This window comes from Vombatus ursinus, unplaced genomic scaffold (assembly GCF_900497805.2).
Source record: "Vombatus ursinus unplaced genomic scaffold, bare-nosed wombat genome assembly UNPS02004260.1, whole genome shotgun sequence".
Classification (NCBI taxonomy): Eukaryota; Metazoa; Chordata; class Mammalia; order Diprotodontia; family Vombatidae; genus Vombatus; species Vombatus ursinus.
In genome coordinates this window covers 368004-376748 of record NW_020944038.1, presented here as the reverse complement: position 1 = coordinate 376748, position 8745 = coordinate 368004, and the positions used below count along the sequence as shown (strand labels likewise).

General features: G+C 43.8%; 1 long non-coding RNA gene across 1 annotated transcript in view; it reads left to right on the top strand.

Annotated features, from left to right (window-relative positions):
• The first annotated feature begins 991 nt into the window (after positions 1–991).
• Positions 992–8745, top strand: part of LOC114054197 — a 28033-nt gene continuing 20279 nt past the window's right edge. The window contains exon 1 of the long non-coding RNA XR_003570444.1: positions 992–1145. This is a non-coding gene — a long non-coding RNA (uncharacterized LOC114054197). The remainder of the gene's footprint in view (positions 1146–8745) is intronic.

Genomic DNA, 8745 nt, shown 5'->3' with positions numbered 1-8745 from the left:
GTATATAGAATGCATGCCATCTTGGGGTGGGGGAGGGATGAGATGGGAAGAAAATTTGGAACTCAAAATCTTGTGGAAGTGAATGTTGAAAACTAAAAATAAATAAATTTTTTAAATAAATAAATAAATAATATTTAGAGCAGCTCTTTTTGTGGTGGTTAAGCATTGGAAATCGAAGGGATGCCCATCAATTAGGGAATGGTTAAACAAATTATGGTATATGATTGTAATGGAATATTATTGTGCTAGAAGAAATGATAAACAGAATGATTTCAGAAAAACCTAGAAAGACTTACATGAACTGATGCAAAGGGAAGTGAGCAGACCCAGGAGAACATTGTACACAATAACAGCAACATTGTAACCACAATCAATTGTGAATGACTTAGCTCTTCTCATCAATACAATGATCTAAGACAATCCCAAAGGACTAATGACAAAACATGCTATCTGCTTCCAGAGAAAGAACTGATAGTGATTTAATACAGACTGAAGGGTGCTATTTTTCACTTTCTTTCTTTCATTTTGTTCTTTTATTTGTCTTCATGTACAAAATGACTATTATGGAAATGTTTTACATAATTGCATATTATAACCTATATCTGATTACTTACTGTCTCAAGGAGAGTGGGAAGGATAGAATTTCAAACTCAAAAATTTTTTTAGATGTTAAAAAAATTGCTTTAACATGTAATCAGAAAAAAAAAGTAAAATATTAGAAAAAAGAACAGAGGGGAAATATGGTCTCCTCTGTAATAAACAAACTTAGTAAACACCCACCAAATGCCATGGACCGGCTTTACAAACTCAAACTCCAAATAGTCTTTGTCCTCAAGGCACTCACATTCTGTTGGGGAAACAAAATATACTGACACGTTTGTCTTGGCACAAATTGTGTGTCTGAATGTAATGCATTATCAGAGAATTGTGGGAGAAGGTGTAGGAGGGGCCAGAGAATGAAGGAAGGAGAACCAGGAGAAGAGCATACTCCCTTACTTCTGCAATGTAAATGAAACCAGAGGCAAGAGGCAACCCTACGTAGATTCACTGCAAGGCTCCACCTTGGTTCTGGAGCATGAAAGATGCCACAAAAGGCCTCCTCTCGTAAGAAAGCAGGCTCATCAGTGGGCAGAACCACTCACAAGGTCAGTCGTGTATGGGGGATCCTCTTTATCACTAGGGTAAGTTGGGGTGGTGCTAAGGATAGGGGATACCTTGAGTAAATGATTGAGATGTTCTAGAAAAGGGCATCCATAAATAAAGAGCATTGAACCTAGGGTCAAGAGAACTGGGTTTGAGTCCCAGAGCTGACACCAACAGCAGTGGGACTTTGGGAAGGTCCCTTTGCCATTTTGGATCTCAGCTTCCTCATCTGTAAAATGGGGACAGTCTGAGTTACACTGTGTACCTCAGAGGATTCTTGTGAAGAGAGCACTTTGTTAGGCTTATCATCCTATAGATAGATGAATGATTGTTTGTATTCTGGGTTCATGCCATGATGGGTCTGGCATCAAAGTGTAGCTGGAATCTGTTGGATTCACTGAGGGAGTAAAGGAGAGCTGGAGGAATCCTGGAAAGAATCCAGTCCAATCTCCTCATTTCACAGAGAATGAAACTAAGGCTTCACCACAGGAGGGGATCTGCCCAGTCACCAGGGAGCAGAAACAGGGTCTGGTCTCAGGGGATCTGACTCTGAATCCTGCGGATCCACTTGTCCCAGGTTTGTCTTAGCCTCCCCTCTCTTCCCACCATCATGGATTCATTGGGAGTCTCCAAATGCCCAGAAACCTCTCTGTGGGTCCCAAAATGAGCATTTAGGCTGTGACAAAAGGACTCATGGGAGGAATCCCAGCTCCATGCTGCCCATCTTCCCAGAGGGTTTCCCTCAACCATTTGACTCAAGCCTGCAAGTCTCACAATAGTGCAGTGGCAGTCTGCCTCCAAGCTCTGGGGTGGACACCTCTGAGGACCCCCAGGCAACAGAAGACTGAGCTTTCTTCCCTGTTCCTGGACTTTCCATACCATGTGCCTTCCATCCTAATAAGGCTGTGAGATTTTCTTTTATTCACTCGGAAGAAGAAAGAAGAAGAAGAAGAAGAAGAAGAAGAAGAAGAAGAAGAAGAAGAAGAGGAAGGAAGAGGAGGAGGAGGAGAATCTCCATTTCTTGAGCATTTGGGGTTTCCAGAACACTCGCCCTGTGATAATCCTAGGAAGGTGGTAGGGCCAGGGTTGTTATTCCCAAGTGACAGAGGAGGAGACTAAGGTTCAGAGCAGGTAAAGTGATTTGCCCCACGTAACTGCTGGTAATTGCCAGGCAGCTGGTGTCCGAACCTGGGTGTCCCAAGTCTGAAGTCCAGGGCCCTTTGCATTCCACACACAAACCAGAGTTCAGATACAAGGGCTGATGGCCTGGCCTAGAGCTGGGCTGTAGGACAAATCTGGGTGTTTGTTTTCCTCCTCAGCAACCACTCCCAGTAAAACTTCCAAAGGTGTGTTTGTGAGGAGGCTGGCCAGTCATGTCAGGAATGGGGCTGAGCACGGCAGCACCAGAGTCCCGTCCAGCACCTGGCTGACTTGGTCTGGTCGTCACCACTAAAGTGAGGATTCTCCCCCTTCCTGTTGAGGTCTGAGAGGTTTAGACCCCTCAAGGACCAGAGTATAGGAAGGGGACGTCTGGAATGAATTCACAGACTCAAGCATTCTTTGGGTCAAGGTGGCAAAGATTTATTGTTATGCTATATAGCGGGCAGAGATCCTTAAGGAACCTGGAACCTAACAGGAATGATGCTAAAGCTTATATAGGAAAAGTAGTGAATTATGTGCCAAGTATGCTAATTAGGTGATAACATACAACTACGTCATTCACTACTGAAAACCTGGGGGGTGGGGTGAGGAAGAGAAGGTTCTTAAAGGGTGTGTTTTGGTCTGTTATGTCTGTAACAAGATAGCTTTGGGAGTTGACGTCTATAGCTTGACCTCTGGATTATATACAGTAACCGTGGGCATCAGTACCTGATAGTTCTGCTGGTACAAGATGGTCCTGTTCATACAAGGGAAATTCTACAGAGGTCAGCTTGTTCTTGTAACAGGGAGAGATGGTTTGCCTCACTGGACCCACTCATGAGTCACTGCCAGAGAGAGGGTCCTTGGGCTGGAGGGAAACTGCCAGGAATAGTGTCTTGAGGCCAGGGAGAAATATGATCTTGGAAGGGAGATGTGAGTACCAGCACCCCAGCACCCCATCATCCCCACCCCCTATTCTCCCACCTTCCCAAGGAGCCTCAAGTCCCTGGGATTGTCCAGCAGCTGACAGAGATGCCTGGCCTTCATAATAGGAGTGACTTCAGGCTGAGAAATCTTTATTTGTTTCAACCTTTGCCCAGTGCTATCAACCCCCAGACTGCGTGGCAGAGATGTCAATGAATCCGGAACCAAGGAGCAAAGAGTATTTTTCTTTAGCCAGGGATAGGGATTGTACCTGTGATTTCATTGGTATAAGGAACTCCCAGGCAAGGGAACTCCCTTTACCAGTGTAGGTCAGCATCACCTCTGTGACTTCATAATCTTAGCTTAAAGAACTTCCTAGATTACTAAGAGGGCTTCTCAGAGTGCCTGGAGATGAGCAGCCCTCAGGTGACTCCATAATGGTCATTATCACTGTTGTCCCTCTCCACCAGCTCCGACCCTCCCTCCTATAACAAACGAGGGGAGTCCTGCAAACAAACAATCAGACAATGGTGCTGTTGGCCCGGTCTGCCAGAATGTGCCTCGTCCATCCCCAGTCCTGGAAAGTCCTCTGTGACTGCTGCTCAGTCAGAGGCCCAAGCCTGTCTTGGAAGTTTTCCTTCATGTTATTCTTCTTGTCATTGAAGAAATCAGGGAATCACAGAATTTCGGAGTTGGAGGAGACCAAGAGGCCATCTAGTCCATCATGAGCAAGTCACTTAACCTCCCCGTGCCTCAGTTTCCTCATTGGTAAAATGAAATGGTCGGACTAGATGGCAGATGGGAAAGAATGCTGAAAGTTAGGGCGCGATCTGGAGGAGAATCAAGCAAAGGAGATGAAGAAGCATCGGTCAGAGAGGGAGGAGGAGAACCAGGAGAGAGTGAGAGAGAGAGAGAGACAGAGAGATGGAGACAGAGATAGAGACAGAGACAGACAGAGACAGAGAGAGAGAGGAGAGAGGCACAGAGACAGAGGCAGAGAGAAAAAAACAGAGACGGAGACAGAGAGACAAAGACACACAGACAGACAGACAGCCATCCCCATAACCAAGTGAGAAGAGGGTGATCCTTAGTGCGGTGGGGCTCGAAGGAGAAGAGAAGGCCAGGGTCCTTTCTCTGGGGAGTGGGCCAGGAAATCTGCTGTCACAGCAAGGAGGGGTAAAGGGGCTGCCTTGGGGTAGTGATGCCCCAGTTCGGGTTAGCACATATACTTGTCTCACAGGGTTGTGGGGATTCAGTGAGAAAACATCAATGGTCCTCTGTTCCTGTGACCCCTGAACAGCATCCTTATTCTCCCCTGGCTGGGCCTAAGCATTTCTTTAAATGCCTGGAGGTAGAATTTTTCTCTATTTTCCCTCTTGACAAGAGAGTTGCAAATAGAACCAAGCTGTTTTCTCTGTTTTTCTAGTAGGGTGTTCCAAAGGACCTAGAAGGTCTGAGAAAGGCAGGGATCCGACCACTGGGCCACCAGGCTTACAAACCTCACTGTGGGACCTTGTACTCAAATCACACCTGATAAGTGAGCTGCAGTTGTCTATCTGCCTCCTGTTTATTCATTAAAAAATGCTATTTCAGGGTGGGTTAAAAGCTGGAAGTGACCTTAGAGGTCATCACATCCAACCTCCTCATTTTACAGTTGAGGAAACTGAGACAGAGAAAGACAGTGACTTGCCCAAGGTCACATAGGCAGTAAATGGTGGTGTCAGAATTCGAACCCAGATCCTTGGATCCTGTGCCCTTTCTATGATACCATGGTCTTCTGGGAGGTCACAAGCCCTGGGTCTGATCCTGCCCTGCCAGGGTCTCCCAAGATGTCAGTGTCCTCATCTGTAAAGTGGGCATGATCTGACTTACCCTGTCTGAGTCAGCAAACGATGGCACAGTAGCTGGTTCAGTGACCCGCCCCTGATGAATTTGTGTGGAATTCTCTTTTCTTCACATTATACTTGTCCTTTCATCATTTGTTTTATGGCTCTTATGCCTACTAGATTATAAACTCCTCTATAGCAGGGACTATAGTTTTCATTTTCAGAGACAGCTGATGGTGCGGTGGATAAAGTGCTGGGCCTGAAGTCAGGAAGATCTGAGTTCAAAACCTGTCTCACACACTGACTAGCTGTGGGACCCTGGGCAAGTCACTTCACTGCTGCCTGACTCTGTTTCCACATTTCCCTTTCTATCACTCCTTCTTCCATAGAACCATCACTTACAACAAAGATAATTTTTTTAAAATAAAGTAATAACATTTGGAATAACAAAAAGTCCAGAATATCAAGGGAACTAATGAAAAGAAATGCAGGGGAAGGTGGTCTAGCTACACTAGATCTTAAGTTGTATTATAAAATAGCAATCATCAAAACTGCTTGGTACTGGCTGAGAAATAGAGTGGTGGATCAGTGGAATAGGCTAGGTACGCAAGACGCAGCAGTCAATGACTATAGTAATCTACTATTTGATAAACACAAAGACCCCCAGCTTCTGGCATAAGAACTCACTATTTGACAAAAACTGCTGGGAAAACTGGAAAAGAGTATGGCAGAAACTAGGCATAGATCAAAATCTCACACCATATACCAAAATAAAGTCAAAATGTATTCATGATTTAGCTATAAAGGCTGATACTATAAACAAAGTAGGAGAGCAAGGAATAGTTTACCTGTCAGATCTATGGAGAATGGAAGAATTCATGACCAAACAGGAGATAGAGAACATTATGAAATGCAAAACGGATAATTTTGATTACATTAAATTGAAAAGTTTTTGCACAAACAAAGCCAGCGTAACCAAGATTAGGAGGGAAGCAGAAAACTGGGAAAGAATTTTTACAACCAGTCTCTCTGATAAGGGCCTCATTTCTAAAATAAATAGAGAACTGAGTCTAATTGATAAGAATACAAGTCATTCCCCAATTGATAAATGGTCAAAGGATATGAACAGGCAGTTCTCAGATGAAGAAATTAAAGCCATCTATACTCATATGAAAAAATGCTCTAAATCACTATCGATTAGAGAAATGCAAATCAAAACAACTCTGAGGTACCACATCACACCTATCAGAATGGCCAACATAACAAAACAGGAAAATGATAAATGTTGGAGAAGATGTGGGAAAATGGGAACACTAATGCATTGTTGGTGAGGTTGTGAAAAGATTCAACCATTTTGGAGAGTAATTTGGAACTATGCCCAAAGGGCTATAAAAATGTGCATACCCTTTGACCCAGCAATAGCCCTTCTAGGGCTGTATCCCAAAGAGATAATAAAAATGGGAAAAGGACCCACATGTACAAAAATATTTATAGCAGCTCTTTTTGTGGTGGCAAAGAATTGGAAGTTGAAGGGATGCGCATCAATTGGGGAATGTCTGAACAAGCTGTGGTGTGAGTGTAATGGAATACTATTGTGCTATAAGAAATGATGAACAGGCTGACTTCAGAAAAACCTGGAAAGACTTGTATGGACCAATGCTGAGTGAAGAGAGAAGAACCAGGAGAATGTTGTACGTAGTAACAGCCATGTTGTGTGATGACTAACTTTGATAGACTTAGCCCTTCTCAGCAATACAAGAATCTAAGATGTCTCCAAAGATCTCATGATGGAAAATGCTATCCACATCCAAAGAAAGAACTATGGAGTTTGAATGCAGATCAAAGCACACTGTTTTCTCTTTTTTTTCCTTCTGTTTTGTTTTGTTTCTTCTTTCTTGTGCTTCCTCTTATTGGTTCTAATTCTCCTCTACAACATGACTAATGTGAAAATATGTTTAATAGGAATGTATATTTAGAGCCTATATCAGATCGTGCGCTGATCTTGGGGGAGGGAGGGGGAGAAAAATTTAAAACTCAAAAGCGCATTAACTCAAAATAAACTAATAAAAAAACTAAAAACTAAAATAAAGGAATAAAATAATGCATTAAAATCAATCGAAACATCAAAGAACTCTACCATTACATGCAATGCTACATTCCCACCAGCCTCTTCAAAGTAGCCTAAGTTGGTGCTTCCTTGTATCTTTCTTTGCGGTTGTTCAGACGTTTTAGTTGTGCCTGACTCTTCATGACCCCACGGACCATCATGCACCAGCGTTCTCCAGGGGGTTTTCTTGGCAGAGATACTGGAGTGGTTTGTCATTTCCTCTTCCAGCTCATTTTGCAGATGAGGAAACTGACGCTGAGGGTGAAGTTATTTGCCCAAGGTCACAGAGCTAGTAAGCGTCTGAGACCGGATTTGAACTCAGGAAGATGAGTCTCCCCGATTCCAGGCCTGGCACTCTGTGCGCTGTGGCGCCATCTGGCCGCCCTCATCATTATACAATCCCTACCACTTGCTACAATATGTTTGTTACCTTTCAAGATTTCTCTTGATTCATGTGTTTTCATTTCAAACTTCTGTTCAGCTTTGGGCTTTTCTTCAGAAATAAGTGCTTGGAAATCTTTTTCATTCAAGGCCCATCTTTCCCCTGTAGGTATATACAGAGTTACAGAAGTATCTAAATTTCCAGCTTTACTTCCTGAATTAGGACCTGAAGGTAGGCACAGACGCCAATGGCTCCTGCCCATGTCGATGGGACGTTGGGCCCCTGTTTGCTACTACTTTGTCTTGTCAGAGGTCCTGGACCCTGCTGTCCTTTCTCTGCTGTCCACCATGCCCAGATCGCTAGCAGATCTCAGTCTCCCTGTATCTTCTGGGCACGATGTTGGGCGATTCCACACTGGGGGGAAAGGTCAGTTCTAGACCTATAAGATTTGGAGGCCTCCATGGGGTGGGGATTGATTTACCCTTCTTTTTTTTTAAGTCTCTCCTTAATTTTTTTTATTAATCTATTTTGAATTATCAACAATCACTTCCATAAGCTTTTGAGTTTTAAATTTTTCTCCCCCTCCCTCCCCACCTCCCTCCCCTAGATGGCGTGCAATCTGATGTAGACTCTACATATATATAGGCTCTACATACATATAGGCTCTACATATATATTCCTATTAAACATATTTTCACATTAGTGATGTTGTAAGTAGGAATTAGAACCAACAGGAGGAATGATTTACCCTTCTTGAAGGTACTTTTTCTTGTTTCCTCGACTCAGAGCTCGCTGGCCACATACCTGCCCTCAGCCTTCCTGGCCGGAGCTCCCTGGTCTTCAGGCCCCTAAGTTTAGGGCCAGTCAAAAAGCATTTATAAGGCATCTGCTATGTACCATGCACTGTGTCAAGTGCTGAGAATACAAAGAAAGGCGTGAGACAGTCCCTGATCTCATGGAAGTCACAGTCTAATGGTGGAGCCAACATGTAAACAACTGTCATAAACAAGATGTAGAGAAGGCAGCTGGGGAAAATCTCTGAGAAGGGGCAGCTAGATGGTGCAGTGAATAGAGCTCGGGCCTTGGAGTCAGGAGGACCTGAGTTCAAATCCAGCCTCAGACACTTACTAGCTGTGTGACCCTGGACAAGTCACTTAACCCCAATTGCCTCACCAAAAAGAAAGAAAGAAAGAAAGAAAGAAAGAAAGAAAGAAAGAAAGAAA